The sequence below is a fragment of the Stenella coeruleoalba genome (genome assembly GCF_951394435.1).
Source record: "Stenella coeruleoalba genome assembly, chromosome: 1".
NCBI classification, from domain to species: Eukaryota; Metazoa; Chordata; class Mammalia; order Artiodactyla; family Delphinidae; genus Stenella; species Stenella coeruleoalba.
In genome coordinates this window covers 71,177,124-71,195,870 of record NC_137169.1, presented here as the reverse complement: position 1 = coordinate 71,195,870, position 18,747 = coordinate 71,177,124, and the positions used below count along the sequence as shown (strand labels likewise).

The 18,747-nt window shown below is 32.3% G+C and overlaps 1 protein-coding gene across 11 annotated transcripts in view; it reads right to left on the bottom strand.

Annotated features, from left to right (window-relative positions):
* The window catches only part of ADGRL2 (adhesion G protein-coupled receptor L2), a 211,896-nt gene that overhangs the window by 151,720 nt on the left and 41,429 nt on the right, over nucleotides 1–18,747 (bottom strand). The window contains exon 1 of one of the 11 annotated variants that reach the window (XM_079943890.1): nucleotides 7,314–8,997. The exons of the other annotated variants lie outside the window; for them this stretch is intronic. The gene's annotated coding sequence lies outside the window, so the exon portion shown is untranslated. Of the gene's footprint in view, nucleotides 1–7,313; nucleotides 8,998–18,747 lie in introns of those variants that run through there. 11 annotated transcript variants of the gene reach the window in all.

The following is an 18,747-nucleotide window of genomic DNA, read 5'->3' as shown; positions in this document are numbered from 1 at the left end:
TCAGCTGCAAGCTATGTCAATATATATAGCGTCATCTCAACTTGCAATTCTAAAATAAAATAAATAATATTAACAGTAAAATTGCATGTATGTCAGTTTAGGTCAATGACTATCTAGTGATTACATTCCAGATATTTTTGATATTGAGTACTGAAATGAGTGTTACCTATTCATTCATTATATTTACTTTATATACTGGCCCTGTGTTAGGCTCTAAAGGGATTATAAACAGATGAAGATATGACTGCCACTTTCAAAAAGTTAATAATCTTCTAAGGAGAATTAAATACATAAGAAAATGATTAAGACCCCAAATATGAATTCATTAATAACTGTTAAACTCCCAAAAAGTTAGTGACAATAAATATATTTTATACCAAAATAATGAAAGAAAAGAGAAATAAAAGCAGTTTATAGACCTGTGTTTCCCTTGAGATGTGTACTTAGGTCAACCAATATCATCTTAATGACAAGAGCCCAAGACTGAGATGAGGAACACAGTCTAGAATCCTGGTTTAACCTACCACTATGAGTGCTGGGACAAATCACAATCATCTAAGCCTCAAGTTCAGCAACTATATACAAGGATAGGAATACACAATAAATGTACTATTCCATTATTTTCTCAATTATTCCAATAACATGTTTATGGTCCTGATTCCATCTTAAGTAATCTTTTTTTTTTTTTTTTTGCGGTACGCGGGCCTCTCACTGTTGTGGCCTCTCCCGTTGCGGAGCACAGGCTCCGGACGCGCAGGCTCAGCGGCCATGGCTCACGGGCCCAGCCGCTCCGCGGCATGTGGGATCTTCCCAGACCGGGGCATGAACCCATGTCCCCTGCATCAGCAGGCGGACTCTCAACCACTGCGCCACCAGGGAAGCCCCATCTTAAGTAATCTTAAAGGAGATTTTTAAGGGTTATTGCAATATGTTTCACTAAAAGCTTGTCTCTTATCAAAATATCTCTCAGCAATTACTTTAATAATTCAGAGTTTTAAAATTACATCTAAAAGAGTTGCTATTACAAAAAACATTTTTTGAAACCTACCTACAGATTACGTTACAGATTATTACATCAGCAGCCATAATACAATAACCTGAGACTCATTCAGCTCACATATTTCACACTCCGCCTTTGTGGGAAAACGCACATGATCAAACAGCAAGACGACATGCTTTTTCCAGAAAAAGCAAGTTCCTGTGCTTAGCCCACGTTAGTCTCCATTAAGCCCTACATTCCATACCATACACTCTGTGTCTACAAGCAAAACTCAAAATAACAGTATTTTATTGAGTGGTAAAGAAAAAGTATATATCAATTATTTCTGAAAATTAACTTAATGAACAACATTAGAAATAAAGTTTCAGTTTAAGTGAATGAACAAGAACAGACTCTTACTTCCAGTGTTCGACTGATATTCTATGTGGTCAGCATGTCTGATTCCTCTAAAGAGCATTAGAAGACATATGGGAAGGCAAGAAAAATGTTTATAGATAATATTTTAAAACATAATGGACTGAGTCATTTTTAATGATTGTTAAAAAAATTTAAAACTTTAGTTCATTAAAAACTTAAAATATAACATGTTTTATGTCTAGTGCTTCTTAACTAGTGACTCATGGAGTGAGGGAGGTATGTGGTTTTTAGAAAAGGGATTTTCAACATTAAAATATAATTTTATAACCTCTGTTAAAATTTCAAGGACTTCCCTGGTGGCTCAGTTGTTAAGAATCTGCCTGCCAATGCAGGGGACACAGGTTCGAGCCCTGGTCCGGGAAGATCCCACATGCCACGCAGCAACTAAGCCCGTGTGCCACAACTACTGAGTCTGCGCTCTAGAGCCCATGAGCCACAACTACTGAGGCTGTGCACCACAACCACTAAGCCCATGTGCCACAACAACTGAAGCCCGCATGCCTAGAGCCCGTGCTCCGCAACAAGAGAAGCTACTGCAGCGAGAAGCCCATGCACTGCAACGAAGAGTAGCCCTTACTCGCCGCAACTAGAGAAAGCCCGCACGCAGCGATGAAGACCCAACACAGCCAAAAAAAAGCCAAAAAAAAAAAAGCAATGTTTAATAAAAAGAAACATAGGTTATAAAAAGCTGAGAAAAATTGACTAGAAGCTTGAATTACTTGCCGAGACTCTCTTACTTGGTAAAGGACATGTTATTTTTGCAGTATTTCATTAATTTTTTATAAATTTTCCAAATCAGAAAACTGGTATTTGAGGAAAATATATCCCTCGTTGCCACTCCACATACAAAGCAAAAAACTGAGCTTAATAAGAATAACTTCCAAAGATAACAACCAGTAATTCTTCAGCTCTCTTAAGCTAAAAACTATCAATAATATCCCATTATGTTTAGAAAAATTAGAAGCAAGGAATTATGTAGACTGATACTATACAGAAGAGATCAGGAAACTTTTTTCTGTAGAGGACCATATAAGTAAATATTTTAGGCTTTAAGGACCGTAGAGCCTCCGTCACAACTATACACTTCTCCCTTTGTAGCATGAAACCCACCATAGACAATGTGTAATGAATAAGCATGGCTGTGTGTCAATAAACTTTACTGCAAAAATTGCCAGCCAGGCAGTTTACTAACTCCTGCTATAGATTAACCGATACAAGATGGAGATAACTGAATGCAGTTCGGTCAAATAATGAACTGACCAATAACCATCAACATCTACCAGAATATTCAAACCAACTTCAGTCTGTTATTTTAAGAAATTAATTTAAATGTAAAGGTAAGTTAACTACGCTGGAATGAGAAAAACAAAATAAAGCAGCATTATACTGACCAAAACAAATTAGTGTTTCAGTGTGTGTATAACAGAGCCATATGTACAGCTTACAGTGCTTGGGGAGCAACTCCAGAAAAGAAAATAAAAGGCATTACCACAATAACCTATCTTACTACTTTGGCAGGAGAGAATGTAAAACCAATCAAAACAGTAAGTAATGGGAGACTGAAAAGCAATGAGGTTTGGACAAGACCCCTGAGGTATTCTACCATTAGTATGATGGTTTCAAATAGCTGTTGGTAAAAGTGGCTTCAAACTCGTGAAACTTCTGTCATCACTGCTACTCACCCACATGAAACACTGGATATATCCCAGTCCCACATTGTATTCAAAAGGAGACTACTAAATTCTAATTTGTTGAATTTCTGCTATAAAGCTAAAAATTCTACAAGGCCAGAATCACCAATCTTACTCCAAAAAAATTATGAAGTCACAATAAATGCATACATTTCTGTTAGAACAAAAGAATTTTTAGAGTTTTCCAATTCCTTATATCCAGGCTCTTCCCAATCAATATTTGATTGTTACTATTATAATAAATATTTTTACTTTCTGCAAGCTAATGTTACCTAAAATTGAATAGTCACACTATAACATGCCATAAGAATAATATTTCTAAGCTACAATTAATAGGTAACCACATTTAAAACACATCAGCTAAACTTTTCTCTCTATCTCTATATATATATACATACATATATATATATATATAAAAGACAAAAGAGTGTCTATATATATAAGACAAAAGAGTGGAGGTTACAAATTTTTAATAAGAGCATTATATTATGGTAGTAATAATCTAGGTGGTTTACTGGAAGTGAAGTGGATTACTGTAAATGAAATTTTAAAATGTCCTTTCCATTTTACAGATAACACAAAATGACTTTTTTCATGTCTCTGGCGATAAGGATAGATCTGCCACACATTTAAATGGTGCCTTCATACTTCCCACCCTGACTCATGAATTAATAATTTAGTGACATTAATACAAGAAGATAAATGATAAAAAGGTTAAGGCGCATGGGCCAACCATACACACATACTTCTTTGAGCGCAGTTAATACTTCTCTGCCAATTACAGCTAAAACTTTTTAACTGTTTTCAACAGCATTTTTACAATCTAAGTAGCAGCTTATGCGCACACAATTTCACACAATTCAGGCTTAAATTTCCTGCTGGTACCAAACAATCATTCTAGGGGATTAAAGTGCAACATCTGTTAACATTAATAATGTTTTATATAGTCCTATGTATTAATGAAGCCTCTATACCATTATTAGTCTCCTAAAAAACCTTCTAGGCCAAAATACTGATTCAACATGAATTACACATTTATGCTTTACAGTAACAAAGAAATGCATTAGTGTGACATGGTAAAATAAAAAAATCACACCCACTATGAAGTGACAGATTTCCTTTGACCCGAGCTTGCTAAGTGTGCATGCAAAGATACATATACACACAAATGAAATTAACTGTCTCTAAGTTTTCAAAACCAAAAATCCTCTGGAGCATTATTCATTAAGTTTGGATAAAATACAGTTCTGTGAATATAAAAGGTACTTCATTTTAAAGTGGTACTCATTCACTCACAGTTTTATCAATTCTTTTTCTGAAATGTTTTAATCCCCTCTCATTCTCTTCATTCCTTCTGCCCTGACCTCTTTCTCTCTCAACTTCTGTAAAAATCTCGTGGCTAATTTCTTGCCCTCCATCCAGCTTGCCAACCTCCATTAGACTCCTCTTCCTAATTCCACTCTAAACCATAAAAATGTGTAAAACTGGAACCAATTCTAGAAATCACTTTATATATGAGACAAAGAAAACACTTGGGGTTGTGACTTAACAAAGGCAGACCTCAGAACTGCTGATTTTCAAATTTTCTCTTAAGTACATATATTATTATCTCACTGTAGTTTAATTATCACAACAAACCTAGTATCTCTATTTTAACAACAGAGGGACTGGAGGGGCGGTGGTAAAAGGAAAAAGTTTTAAAAAAAAAAAGTGGCAAAAAGCAAACAACAAGAATAGAGCCCAAATAGATCTAACTTCAAAAATAATTCAACCCTCTACTTCTGTCAAACTTATTTGCTCAGTGATTCTGAATATGCCCTTCAAATTGACTTATATTCAAGATTTTTTTTAACCATATAGAAAACATTCCCCTCCCTGCCACCTAAGAAAATTCCATACAGACTTAACAGATTTAAAAGCCACCTATGACATAAAGCCAACTGGATCACCTCCAACTGAAAAACACCCCTCTTTCCAAAAATTCCTACAGTCATTGTACCATTTGTATAATAGTTATTATTGGGTTGTCTTATAACTCTTCTTCAATTAAGCTTTTAAACTATTTTTTAAACCTCTTTTGTCAAAATGTTCAATATTTATCTTTCTTCAATGTAAGTCTCTTCAAACCAAACCAAAAAAACGTCCAGGATACATACTCTGTTCAAAGCATTGAGGCTGGTACTGCAAGAAATACAATGATGTGGAAGATAAGGAAATGATACAAGGGCACAAATAACTTTACATAGTACTTAAATGTAATTAAGAAAGTAAGTGCTCCTTAGGGACCACAGCTTTTGCTCATCCCTTTAATCGATTCTGATAAGTAATGTAATATCCTGGTGATTAATAGAGTGAATATACAATAAATTAACCAGTTTTCTGGAAAATTATTATAATTTTCAATGAATTTCTTTTTTGGCTAACATCTAAACTTGGGAATGAACATCCTTTTTTTATTTCCTGTTCTTCCTCTTTAACTATTAAGGTAATTAATTCGATTTTTGGACCTAGGAGGCTTAACCTCACCTTGCACCTTTCCTAGCATATTTATGCTATTCCTTCTACCTGAAATCCCCTCTGCCAACCACTATTCCTTTTCTAAGACTCAGTTGAGGCCGATCACTTGACGATCTAACTCCCTCCTTCCCTCAACCTCCACAGCACACACCAGAGGAACACTGTCATTTGTGTACAAAATCACAAGTATCTAAAGTATCATTTTCAAAATTATTGTGAGCTAAATGAAAACAGGACCCATGGCTTTCACATCTATAACCTCAGTTCTGGGTATCCTTGCATAATGCCTGGCAAATAGCATATAATAAATGTTTTCAACAAAAAAGAAGGAAGGAAATTAGGTAAATAAAAAGGAGAGAGGGAGGAAGGGGTGAATGAATAAACTGAACTATGGGAAGTAATGTCCATGAATCGAGGGCAAGATGAAGAAAAGTGAATGAATTCAGAAACTGAAGCACAAAACCGAAACACAATTTTTTAAAACAACTGGAAACAAACGTAGAGATCTCCTAAAATAGGGATTTTTCAAGCATTTTTTTGAAATGTTTAATGTTTAATTAAATATTGAGGAATTGCCAATTTAAGGCACAAAAAATAAAAATGGCTATTTTTCACAAGTTTAATTTATCATTGTTTGGCATAAAATACTTTCCTGTTATCATTTGCAGAAGTCAAATAAACTCCCTCAAGGAAGTTTTAAAAACCACTGACCCTCCTCACTAACAGTGAGGAAGCAAAAATGTCCACAATTAGTGAGTGGAAAAACTAAACATGCAATTCAGGTCCAATCAAACTCCAGCAGAATAATCCCCTGATGAAGTTTTTCTTTAAAATACAGATTTCCTTCAACTTACGATGGGATTAAATCCCTATAAACCCATGAAAGTTGAAGATATCTAAGTCACAAATACATTTAATATACCTAACCTACCGAGCCTCATATATTAGCCTAGCCTACCTTAAATGTGCTCAGAACACTTACATTAGCCCACAGTTGGGCAAAATCATCTAACATAAAGCCTATTTCATAATAAAGTGTTGAATATCTCATATAACTTATTGAATACTATACTGAAAGTGAAAAACAGAATGACTGTATAGGTACACATATTTGTCATGGTGGCTGGGAGCCGAGGCTCACTGCCGCTGCCCAGCATCAAGAGAGTATTGTACTGCGTATAGCTAGCCCGGAAAAAATAAAAAATTAGAATTTGAAGTACGGTTTCTACTGAATGCATATCGCTTTTGCACCACAGTAAAGTTAAAAAATCCTCAGTCAAACCACCGTAAATCGAGGACCATCTGTATTTGAAAATTCAATAAGTGAAATACTGAAAATAACTTAAAATCTTTTAAAGTATTAGAGAATGTGAAATTATATAAAACTATATTAAGTATACCTGAGAAATTTGCTTTTAAATAAAAACAGGATGGGGTAAATAAACAAAGTTGACATTTATTTTCAAAGTACACTAGAAGTGCAAGATAATTTCTTCTTGCAAAAATTTTTGACGAAGTAGGCTTCCACATCTACATATTCTCCCAGCAATATTTTGAATTTGAGAACACACCGTTTCCAACAGTGAAATTCCTCCCAAAAGTCAATTGTTTTAAATAAGGTCAGCATAAAGGTACAATACAGTTTTATCACCATTCAGAACAAAGAATGAAAAAATTAAAATCCACACCTCTTTTCTCCTCCAATATTATGGGACTGACGTTAGCACTCTTAATTCAATGCCAGTCTTGGGCTTATATCTCACCTCTGTATGAAAAAACAGTAAATTTCACACTGGGAATTAAACTTCAGCTTTAGTTTGCAATTAAGGTATCTGACGTTGCCTATAATGCATATGGCATTGCAGATTTATTTCTTTTTAGCATTTTTTATTTACTAAAGCTGTTGAAAAACCATGGCTACTTCTAAATCCTAACTTTCCACCCTTCCTCAGACTAGCATTTGCAATTAAACTGACTTTAATATACAAGTCAAGCAATGGTGACAATAAATCTAAGCAGCTCGTTTGCAGAAAGATATCTAAATATTAAATATGAAATTTAACAGGTTTTAATAATTAAATGGTAATTGTAAATGGTACAATATATATGTCTGTCCTAATTTGGGAAGACGAGCTTCTCACATAATACTCATCAAACTAAATACAAGAAATTGTTCAGGCATTTCACTAAATTAAAATCTTGAAACCCTACAGCTACGATGTACAAATTTAGATTTTATTAATACTTTAAATCAAACCATAGTTATTATTCAGTTTCCTATTATGCAATTTATAGTCTTTGGCTATGAATACAAGAACCTCATGTAAAACACAAATATACACCTGAAACTAGCACAATATTGTAAATCAACTATACTCCAGTATAAAATAAAAAATAAATTTAATAAATCTACAAAATAAATAAATAAAACACAAATAAACCAAAAAACTAAACCTTACAGCCTCAGATCCACATAATAAAAATTTTCACTTTAATCAGCACTTAAAAAAACATGAATATCACTTAAACATATGCAGGTATATACTCAAGAATATTTTTAGAGATATCTATAAAGGAAGCAAAATTATAATTTTTCACAGGTCACATTAAAAATATACGTATCAACTTGAAGCAATTTTTGCACAGCCAATATTCTTTAGGCGCAATGCACACACCTCAAAGCATTGTCAGAAAAATGGGCTCGTTCCTCCTCCCTTGCTCTCAACAGGCCAATGGCAGGAATGAATGACTCGTATAGAACCTAGCTCTTCCTCTACCCTGAGTTCAATCAATGGCCAAATTCTGTCCCAACACTACAAAACTTTGCCACACTGTCTACTGCCACTGCCACTCACCTGGACTGTCATCCACACTTTCTAAGTAGGTTCCGTTTCCTCCAGTATTTCCCTACTCTAGTTCATTGGTTACACCACCATGACCGTCAGCAATTAAATTTAACACTTTCTCAACAGAAAAATATTAACAGCTTTTTATGGCCTTCATGAGAAAGTCTAATCATAGCACAGTAAGCTCTTCATAAACACGCCCCTAACTAACATCCCAGTTTCATCTCCTTCCACTTCCTGGGCAATTTGTACCCTCCATACACAGCCTCCTTAAGGTACCATTTTCTGCCTTTGTTTTCCCTGACCTTTACCTCTGACTTCTCCTCCTCAAAAAGCCTGCATCTACTGAAATCCTCCTCTGCCTTCAGGTCTATTTAAATGGATTCTTTTTTCTATATTATTCATTCTGAATTCACTCCCCCTACCCTATATTTCCACAGTCTTTCCTCTAAACTTCAGGTTGGCATGTCATTACGGTATGCCTTATATTATAATTATTTGTGGAAATGTCTGTTTCTCTGATGAGATTTTAAGTACCTAGAGAGCACAGTCCTTATACAGTACATTTCTTCAGGCAGGGCCTTAATAAATGGCTGTTGATCTAAAATGAAGAATTAAAGTCCCAAAGTTAATGGATACCTAGATGAGAAATGTGCTTATAGATAAAACTGCTCTTGTAAAGAGCAAAACACAATAAATATTTCAAAATATAGACTTTAAGACCAATGAAAGTAAATACATACTTTCGGTCTGGCAATTTTGACAAACTTGGTACTAGAAGTTCTGTCACATTTTTAAAACCACATGTGCTGTCATAATAACTTCTGTGGCATTGCAAGAAACCAAAAATAACATCTTGAAGGTAAAATCCAAAACATTATAAACACTGTGAATTATTAAAATAAACCCAAGCCCTTACCTGTCATTTATACACATGCAACATTGCCAGGAAAGGTTGCTCTGAACTACAGAAACATAATGTACTTTGAAAACATACCTGCACGTGAAATACCCTATATTTCAAAAGATTTGGGTATGACTTTACTTTAATTAAACTCTCAAGAGAATTCTTTTATATACTAAAAATTCTCTATGACTGTGCATCTGAATACAATTTAATTTATCAAAACTGGGAGTAAGTTGTAGGATAATGGCAAAAGTTGGATCGCTCTGGCTTAGTGATTTCTTCTGACCTTGAGAAACCTATAAATTGCACAACATAGAATGGTAACAAGGCTGACACAGAAATTAAGATTTGCTTCTTTCAATTTTACCTTTATGATCTTATTTGTACACTATAAATGTCCCTATAAATTAAAAGTTGGTTTAAGGAGTTTTAGGTAGATTAACAGTCTTGAATATAAGTTAACCAAAAATGGAAAATCTGTCTTTCAGCTAAACTACCAAATACACCATTAGGTATTTGCACTATACTGTGAAAGATAGAGATAAGTTTATGATTATTATATTTAGAATTAAGAACAATTTTCAGTTTTTTAATATTTGTAATATATTACATACATATTAAACCAAAAACTATGCTGTTTTAGATTTGTTATCATTCAATTCTTTATCTATTGCGCGTGCACAGAATCAATAAAACTCAAAGTCCATATAAAGGAATCTCACTACCAAAGACAGGGAGACTCTAATTTCCACTAAATTGTTTGTTAAAATAATTTTCAATCTATTCATAAATCTTGCATCAACAACAACAAAAATGAACTGAAGTCCCATCTTTAAACCTGTTTCTATACCATCATGATAGGTGATTTAAAAAATTTTAACCTAGATGTCAAACACTTATATTTCATCAATTTTTGATTGTATGTTAAAATTATGTAAAATATTGAAGCTTTCATGAGCACTCAGCATTAAAAAGTCAATTTGATAAGGAATGAATGTTCAAATAGATAAGCAGAGCTTTAAAAATTCAGAATCGTATAGCTGTGATACCGTCCAAAAGTTAACCTTTATAAGCCCTGTTAATGAAAATTTTAGCTAAAATTACATTCTGTTTCCCAGAATCCTTCCTAATAGTTTTAGTCTGACTTTCTACCTACTTGATTTATTGACACCTGTTATAGTTCCCTATCTAAAAGCCTATTTTTATACAGGGCTGCATATATTTTCTACTCTTTTTAAATCTCTTTTATGTAATAAATATAATGTCAACAAACTAAAACAGTAAAAGTACCACAAAGGTTTATCTAAGTTGTAGATTCTAACAGAAATGATGAGAGAAAATCAATAGAAACTTGTCTTACACATAATGCAATAATTTGTAAGTTTATATAATAGACAGAGCCTAATTTTCAGCCAAATCCTGGCCAATAACTAATACATGTATTTTCCTTACCATATTTTGATTGAAACAAATCTAAATAAAGTAGGATGGCAGGCCAATCAAAGGCAACATCTGTGCTACGTAGTTGCCCATACCAATCTTTTTTATACAAACTACCTTATTTTTTCTTTTAAATAATTTTATTCACAACACAAATTTAATTATAGGATGGCAGTATATATGCATTCCTCAAACTGTCATTTAAGATGCTTCAATGAAAAGCTTCTATATTTTCTTTGAGAAAAAAATGCATGAAATAGTTTTTATTTTGTAGGTTGAATAAAAGTATGCAAATATAAAAAGCTCACACATATGCTATAATGAATGATCAATTATCAGGCCCAATATTAAAAAAATGTTTTACAAGAGTTGAATAATGCCAAGCATAAAGGTATAGCAAATATCCTTTTTCAATTATGGAGGCCTTAATATATATTAAGGCATACGGAAACACTTTGAAGACCACCACCAAATAATGAGATTCCACGTTACATGAAAAAACTGTACACTGATAGAAATCACTAAATGTTTATCTTGGCTATCTTTAGGAGGTCAAACAGCAGTTTACTTGGGAAGTCAAATGAAAAACATGACAATTTTTTTAAAAGGAGAAATAAGGCCCTCAGCCATCAATTCAGAAATGAGTAACATCACATTATTAAAACAACTGAAGAAAACATTCTATCAGAGGGAATGTCAAAAATACTAAATCAATATACAAAATACTAAAATGATGTTCTTAAGAATGCAAAAAATATCTGACATTATCATCAATTTTATAAGTATGTTGGAGTTTGCGATGACTTACTCCTTAAAAACAGGCAAAATCAGTTTTAATAAAGTAAGCTAACAAATTAAATCTATATTTTAGTTTATTTTCAATTAAAAGTTAACATCTTGGTGAGTTAATTGCAACCCTCTTGATAGCTCCTCTTGGTTTTCACAGAATTAACAGGCAATATAGAGAATGAAGCTATTAGTATATGTAATCTACAAGATTCTCAATATTCTTAAAATACTTAAGCAATGGTTGTACTATAGGGTTTTCAACTTAGTATTGTTCTAAAGAGCTCTAATTCTTATTCTCTAATTTCTTTAAAGGATATTCTTAAACTATTAAAAATCAATTCTAAATGTTTTTGAAAAATTCAACTCTAGAAAATGTGAATTCTAAGGTACTTAAGATTTGTTCCTGGGTTTTTTAATCATGTAATATTATTAACTGAATAATAATTGTCTTAAAAGATATCTATTCTCATTTTAATGAAACCAATTACAGGTTTCCAGGCTGAAATGTCTAAAGAACTTACGTACTTAACGTATAACACAATACCAAAAAATTAGTTAAGAAAAAAAAACACATGGGAGATGTGCGAGAGTGACTACATTATTAAAACAGCCAAGTATAAAAGTTACGACTGACCATCAAGTTTATTATAATTCTATGTCACCACAGTTCTACAAAATATTTTACAAGCGCTAATCAACCCTAAAGTCCTATAGCGATCACGAAGATAGTAAAATGCTTTGAGAACTGTGTTCTTAAATACCTTAGTGTGTTGCAGCTGTTATCTGAATCCCACATAGCAAAGAGTTAAAGATTTTTTTGAAGTGTAATTCAAGTCATTTCATAGGCCCAGGTATTTATTTTTACATTAGTTATTGGGGGCCAGTAACTACTACTAAGAGATAACAGAGCATTTGTTATGATGCTCTGACAAGTAGTAAAATGCTGGGCTAAGCCTTTTTGTTGAACCTAAACCAACTTTTTACATAGGGCCACTCAACTACCTTTCTGCTTTGACTTACATTTGGTCAAAACAAAAATGCCTTTTGAATCAATAAACTGATTTAAAGAGCATTAAATATAAACTAATTTTTAAAAAAACATTACATAAAAATTCAATGATTCAATAGGTTTTCTTTTCCTTCTTAAATATAAATCTCAAAAAAGGTTTTATGAATCATATTTATATTGAAATATGGAAAGCAAATATGAGACAAAATTATCCATAAGTAAAATGCATCAGTATTTTTATTTTGAATTTCAGATATTTCCTTAGGTATTGTATTTATTTTTATATAAGGCAATACAATTATGCCTAAATTATTGGAGATAATTTGTAACATCTTTTTCTTACAAAAATAGCATACTTTTTATTAAAAATACATAACATCTTATAACTTACTCTTTTTAGAAATGAATTGAAATTTGATATTCTAGGGTCTTAACATTTTCACTCTTTAATGCAGTTCTGAATTAACAATATTATGTGAATGTCACAAAATCATGTTCTACGAAGTATACATAATAAAAAGTCTTTTTTTTTCAATTTGAATAAATCTATCAAATAGATGAAAGGAAACGCCTTTGAAACATAGAGGCAAAAATAAATACTGTTTATTTTTATAATTAAAATGAAAACTGTAGTTTTTAAATCCTGGTAATAAGGCAATTTAAAATACATTTAAAAATTATTTTCCAATACAGTTATGAAAACATGCAGATTCACAGTTTTGCATTCCAGACTCTTCATATAGGTATATACAAAATTTTGAAGAAATATTATTTAGGCTTTACTACAGTTTTGTTAATTTCTGTTTAAGATGTTAACATGTTAAAATATTTGGCTTCAGTTCAAACAGTAAAAAGGTATCAAGTCTTTTTTTTAATAGGAATTTCTATTTTTATAAAACTTATACTAAAAAAAGATTATTTCAAATGTATATTCATAACACATATTACCCTTATCTGGAGAATTATTCTTTATATTATATTATCCTCATAGCTTATTTAAAAAAGCGATCTGCTCATATAGATGCAGGAACAACTAATACATACATATCTACTCTTAACATTTATACAAATGACAGGATGTTTTATCATAATTCATACTCTTTTTTATTATTCATTCGAGAATGTTTAATAAAAAATTCTTTGGTAATTTACAAAGAATGTTGGGTTATTTTAAACTGAAAAGCAGCTGTCAATTAACTCTCTCATCATAAACATCCCCAATATAATAAAATAACAATAATCCTTTTACAACAATAGTTTTTCAATAACACATTTTCTTCACAATTCAAATGTCATTATTTTAAAAATCACTCTGTAGTCTACCTTCAGATTTAAGACAAAACAAGTAGAACTTACCCTAGCTGTGCTTTTCCAGTAACCTCACAGAAGTTATGCACTCCGTGACACTTACTGTTCCTCACGCAATCATTTTCCTGGAATGAATTCTCTCTAGTAACCCTTACCTCACTGTGAAGGGAGGTGTGATATTCGAGGGAAAAGGGTAATGAGCTATAATATCAGATTCCATTTTCCAGTGCTTATCATATTTAGCACCAACTATGATAAGAAATCTCTTTTTATCATATTATTTAAGGCAATGAAGTAAAGTTGGCAGTACAGGATGTCTATCAATAATTCTATGGAAAGGAGTATTTGGACACTTTTGTAAAACATACCATCGTAATCCTATTGAAATGTAAGTGCTGTTGTTAATATTCTTACCCTGATATGAAAATGTTCTGCGTAAATGTAGCACAGACTTGTTAAGATAATACAGGACCATGCTGGGAGGGTAGTACTTATACAAAAGCCCATGCCAGTACCATAAATCTCATTATTAGACAACAGTTTCCAAACTTACAGGGTCATTCTGTATAACAGTTAATAATCTAACTTTCCACATTAGTAAAGATTAGCTAATAAAATAATAAATCCACAACAGTAAATTTAAGTAAGAAACAGCCTTTTAAAATACAAAATAAATATTTTTATTTGTCATCTCATCCTTTGGTAAACTAAGGGAAAAAATGAACTATTATATCTCTTTTCAAGGATGGATAAGTAAGTAGATAACCCTCCTTCTTCCTAACAAGCAAATTCTTAAGCAATGTTACTATACCAAAATGTAAAATTAAAATAAAATGATTCATTTTTAGTAGAATTTAACACAGTATCCTGTCCTTAAATTTCCTGGCACAATTAAACATACTCAGGTAATGTGAAAAATTCGCTCGCTAAAGTCCAAATGCTCCTAAAGTCTTTCCAGCCAGATTACCTAAACACCTGCTTGCAAAATTCTCAAGTATTCCTGAGTATCTGATTAATAATTTCTTAGAAATTTAGTTGACGTGGGGTTCATAAACAGAATTCAGTTTTTAATCAAGCAGTCTATCATGTCTGCATTCATTTTTTACCAAGTTAGCAGTTTCCTAACCCGCTTAACAGAAGGTCCTTATTAGCAGTTTCCTTGTTTAAGTGTCACTGCACGAATCGGTCCATTTTTGCAAGTAAAAGTCACTAATCCAAGGTGATCATTTTTGTTTTTAGAGAAGAGCATATGCAACACACCTAATTTGATCTATTAATTAAATGTAGAGGAATGTAATTTACCCCTTACTGTTAAGTGACTGTTTTGCATTTTACATAATCTGGAAAATTATCTAAAACATTCAGATCGCTCTTTTAACAATTATTAGGTATTAAACGAGAGGTCTGAGACCATCCTCCCGGAGCTTTAGCCAATCATTTAAAAAAATAAGAATCTCAAAATGAACCTGATTCATTATTTTCATTATCTTTCTAGCAATTTTTACTAATTAAGAAAAGGTAAATACAGAAAATAAAATGTAATCTGTAAATATATAAAATGATAAATACCTGGCATTATATTTCGCTAGAATTTGGCTAATCTCAAAATGCTTTATTTTCCTTAGAACAATTTTTCTCAAACAAGAATAAAAAATATCTTAATAAAATATCATTTTCAAAAGGGAAATAATCAATTTATACTGCTTTGATTATTTTATCTCATATGCAAGCTCCCTCTACAGGTAATAACAAAGGTTAGCAAAAATATCTGAAACATGGAGGCAGTTGTGTGCGTAAAGATGCAGGTCACCGTTGCATAAAAATGCTATTATCTAGCATTGTTCCCTCCTCCTTACCAATTATCTGATTAAAATAACTGCTCCTGAAAATCTGTGGTTCAACATTATTATTCTTGTACTTCATCTTGGTTAAGAATGCAGCTAGAGCAGAGAGGATACACAAACTTTTCAGTCACCCAAGAGCTGCTCTCACAAAGTGTATTTCAAGGAAAAGAAAACATTACCTTGCTTACACAGTACCAGCCTGCAATGGTAGACCACCCAACACAAAGCTGCCCAACCCATTTACCTGGTGCATCTTCTGACTGCAAAGTAAGCAATCAAAAGCGGCATCTTACGACTGATTTACAGTGAAAGATAAAAAATCAATTTTAAATGACCACAGAAACAACTATATTTTATTCTTATTTAGAATTCATAAACTTAAACCAGAGAGTATTTACTTTTGAAAAATAAATATATTTTCATTAATTCAATACAAAAAGGAAAAAGAAGCTGAGCTGCTTTGAAAAATGTTCTTTACCGCTCCATAATATCTTTTTAATATCTTTTTCAGAATCTGTCTAGGTTTTTGTTTACACATTTTCCTCTTTTCCCCAGGTATACAGAGATAAAGGTGTATCTCTGCCAAGGGAGGAAAAACAAAGCAAAGTTAAGAACCATTTCAAAGTCTTGCGGGCAAGGTCTGCCAAAAAATTGTTTCTGGACTATGTTTATTTCCCCTCTCCTTTAAGATTTCCCCCTTCTAATATGCATACCCCACCTTTATAGCATATAAGCAGTGACTGTAAATTTGAGGCAAGTCAGTCTGACTTACCTATAAATGAATTGACAGGCTTATAAAAAGTGATTTTTTAAACTAAGATTCTTAAATAAAATTATGAAAGATATGCTAACTTTCATACTAAAACATACAGAAATATAGAGATATCAATTATATTTCTTTTTTCCAATTAAACAAAGAAAATAAGGTTAATGGGAAAAGCAACGTATAATAAGCAGCGGTTTTAGTGAGCTTTTTACTTACAAGAAAGAAATAAAATTTTGTTTCACTTATACTTTTAAATATTCAGGCTGCAGACCTAGTTTAAAAACCAAAGGCAATATAAAAAGTGGCTTCCATCAAGGCTATGGGTGACAAAGCATTTGCAGCAGAAAAAACAAAGGGAGGGGACGTCCCATTATTCATCATCAATGATGTTATCAAGAGGAAGCACCTAATAGTCAAATATCTTTCACATGACAAACAGAACTTTGAAAAGGACAAAAACAGTAAAGTGTCCTTAGTAAAAGTGAAAATATCTAGCGTATCATAATTTTAGTGTAATTTTTATTTGTTGATGAATATGAAGCAAAATCATGTGTTTTAGAATTACGTCCATCTCTTCTGAAATGGAAAACAAGATATATAAAATGGATCAATTCTTCATTTAATACACTAAGCCTTTATCAAATTCTACGAAAATACGTGCAATCACTGGGATACAAATGCATAAGCTTACATCACCAAAATTAACATTTTCCAAACTGTCTTGGACATTAACCACAGAAAAGCCAAGAATTTTAAGATTTAATACATACCATAAGCATCCTGAGATTAATAAGAGTAAAGAACATGCTATATAAAAAATGTGTTCTGTAATTTCTTATCAATAACCACAGTAATAAACAGTAAAAAAATGGTAGGCTTTTAAAGCAGAGGAATAAAATTTCTTCAGGGAAGATACCAGTGGAATAAAGAAATAACAATTCCAAACAGAAATACTTTTCTTCAAAGTAAAGACACAGGGAAAATAGCTTTCAACATGATTTTTTCATGTAGTAAATTGCAGTTGACAACTGCTTAAGTAAATATAATCTACATAAAACAGAAATATTTTATCAACTAGAGACCTTATTGAAAATCTTGTAAACACTCACCCATTATATGAAGTGGTGTCATACTATTTTATTTTAAGAATAAATGATTAAAATTAGAGCTCACGTTATAAAGAAAACAGGGAGAATTCTCTTTTCCTCTCTCTACAGATAAACACTATTTACTATCCTCTACAAGAGAAAGCATTAGTCAAATGCAAGGTCACCTAGACCGCCCCCGACAGCCAAGAACCATTTTTGACAGTAATTGGGGTTGGATTATTATGTCATCTAAATCCAGTGCAATAATCTGTTTGAGGTATGGACTGATGTAAAAACACCTACAAAATGAGGCAAAGTGTGCACAGCACAGGAATTTCATGGTCCAAAGGCAGGAAATACCTTTGAGAACAAAACAGAGATCAAGTAAGTCATATCATTTTCAGAATCAGTTTAAAAACAGGTACCTTAATCATACATTACATTTTAAACTTGCACCTGTGCTAATTTTTAGCCAATAGCTGTTAATAAATACTGATGTATACAGAGAAACAGAATAGTCAAAAGTGTATGCTTATGTAAGTAGGTACATGTGTGTATATATTCGACCAAGAAAGGAGTTAAAAGAGTATTATCTAATAACTGAAAGAACAAAATTAAATCCTTTCTCTTTTATTAGGAATCTCACAGTGCATTCTTCTTTGCTACTACAATGGCTAAAGTTTTTGTTATTCATCTAGAGAAAGACACAGGGTTGTATCTGGTTTTGCTCTGGCAAAGTAGTATGTGTTTGAATTGATCTAAGTCTAAAGTTAACTGCCTTTTCAACTTCTCCTATCTCTCATGTCCAAGAACTAATAGTTTTATCCCTGTTTCTTTTTTCAGCTACCAGATTAAACAATTTTTTTGAAGTTACTTCACGCATCTTAAAACAGAATTAAGATCTGGTCATTATTTCAGGAAGTTAACTTCTGCTTAACCTGCCTGCTTTTTAATCTTATATTTCTATTTTTATTGAAGTATTGAATCTATCCTTTAAAAAACGTCTCCCAAAGAATCTTCAGCTTTAAGTAGGCTTCTTTTAAGCAACTCATTTCATTACTGAAGTTCAGAGATTAAGGTGTAATCCCTGTGTGTGAATTTTAATGTTTATAATGTACTCCTCAC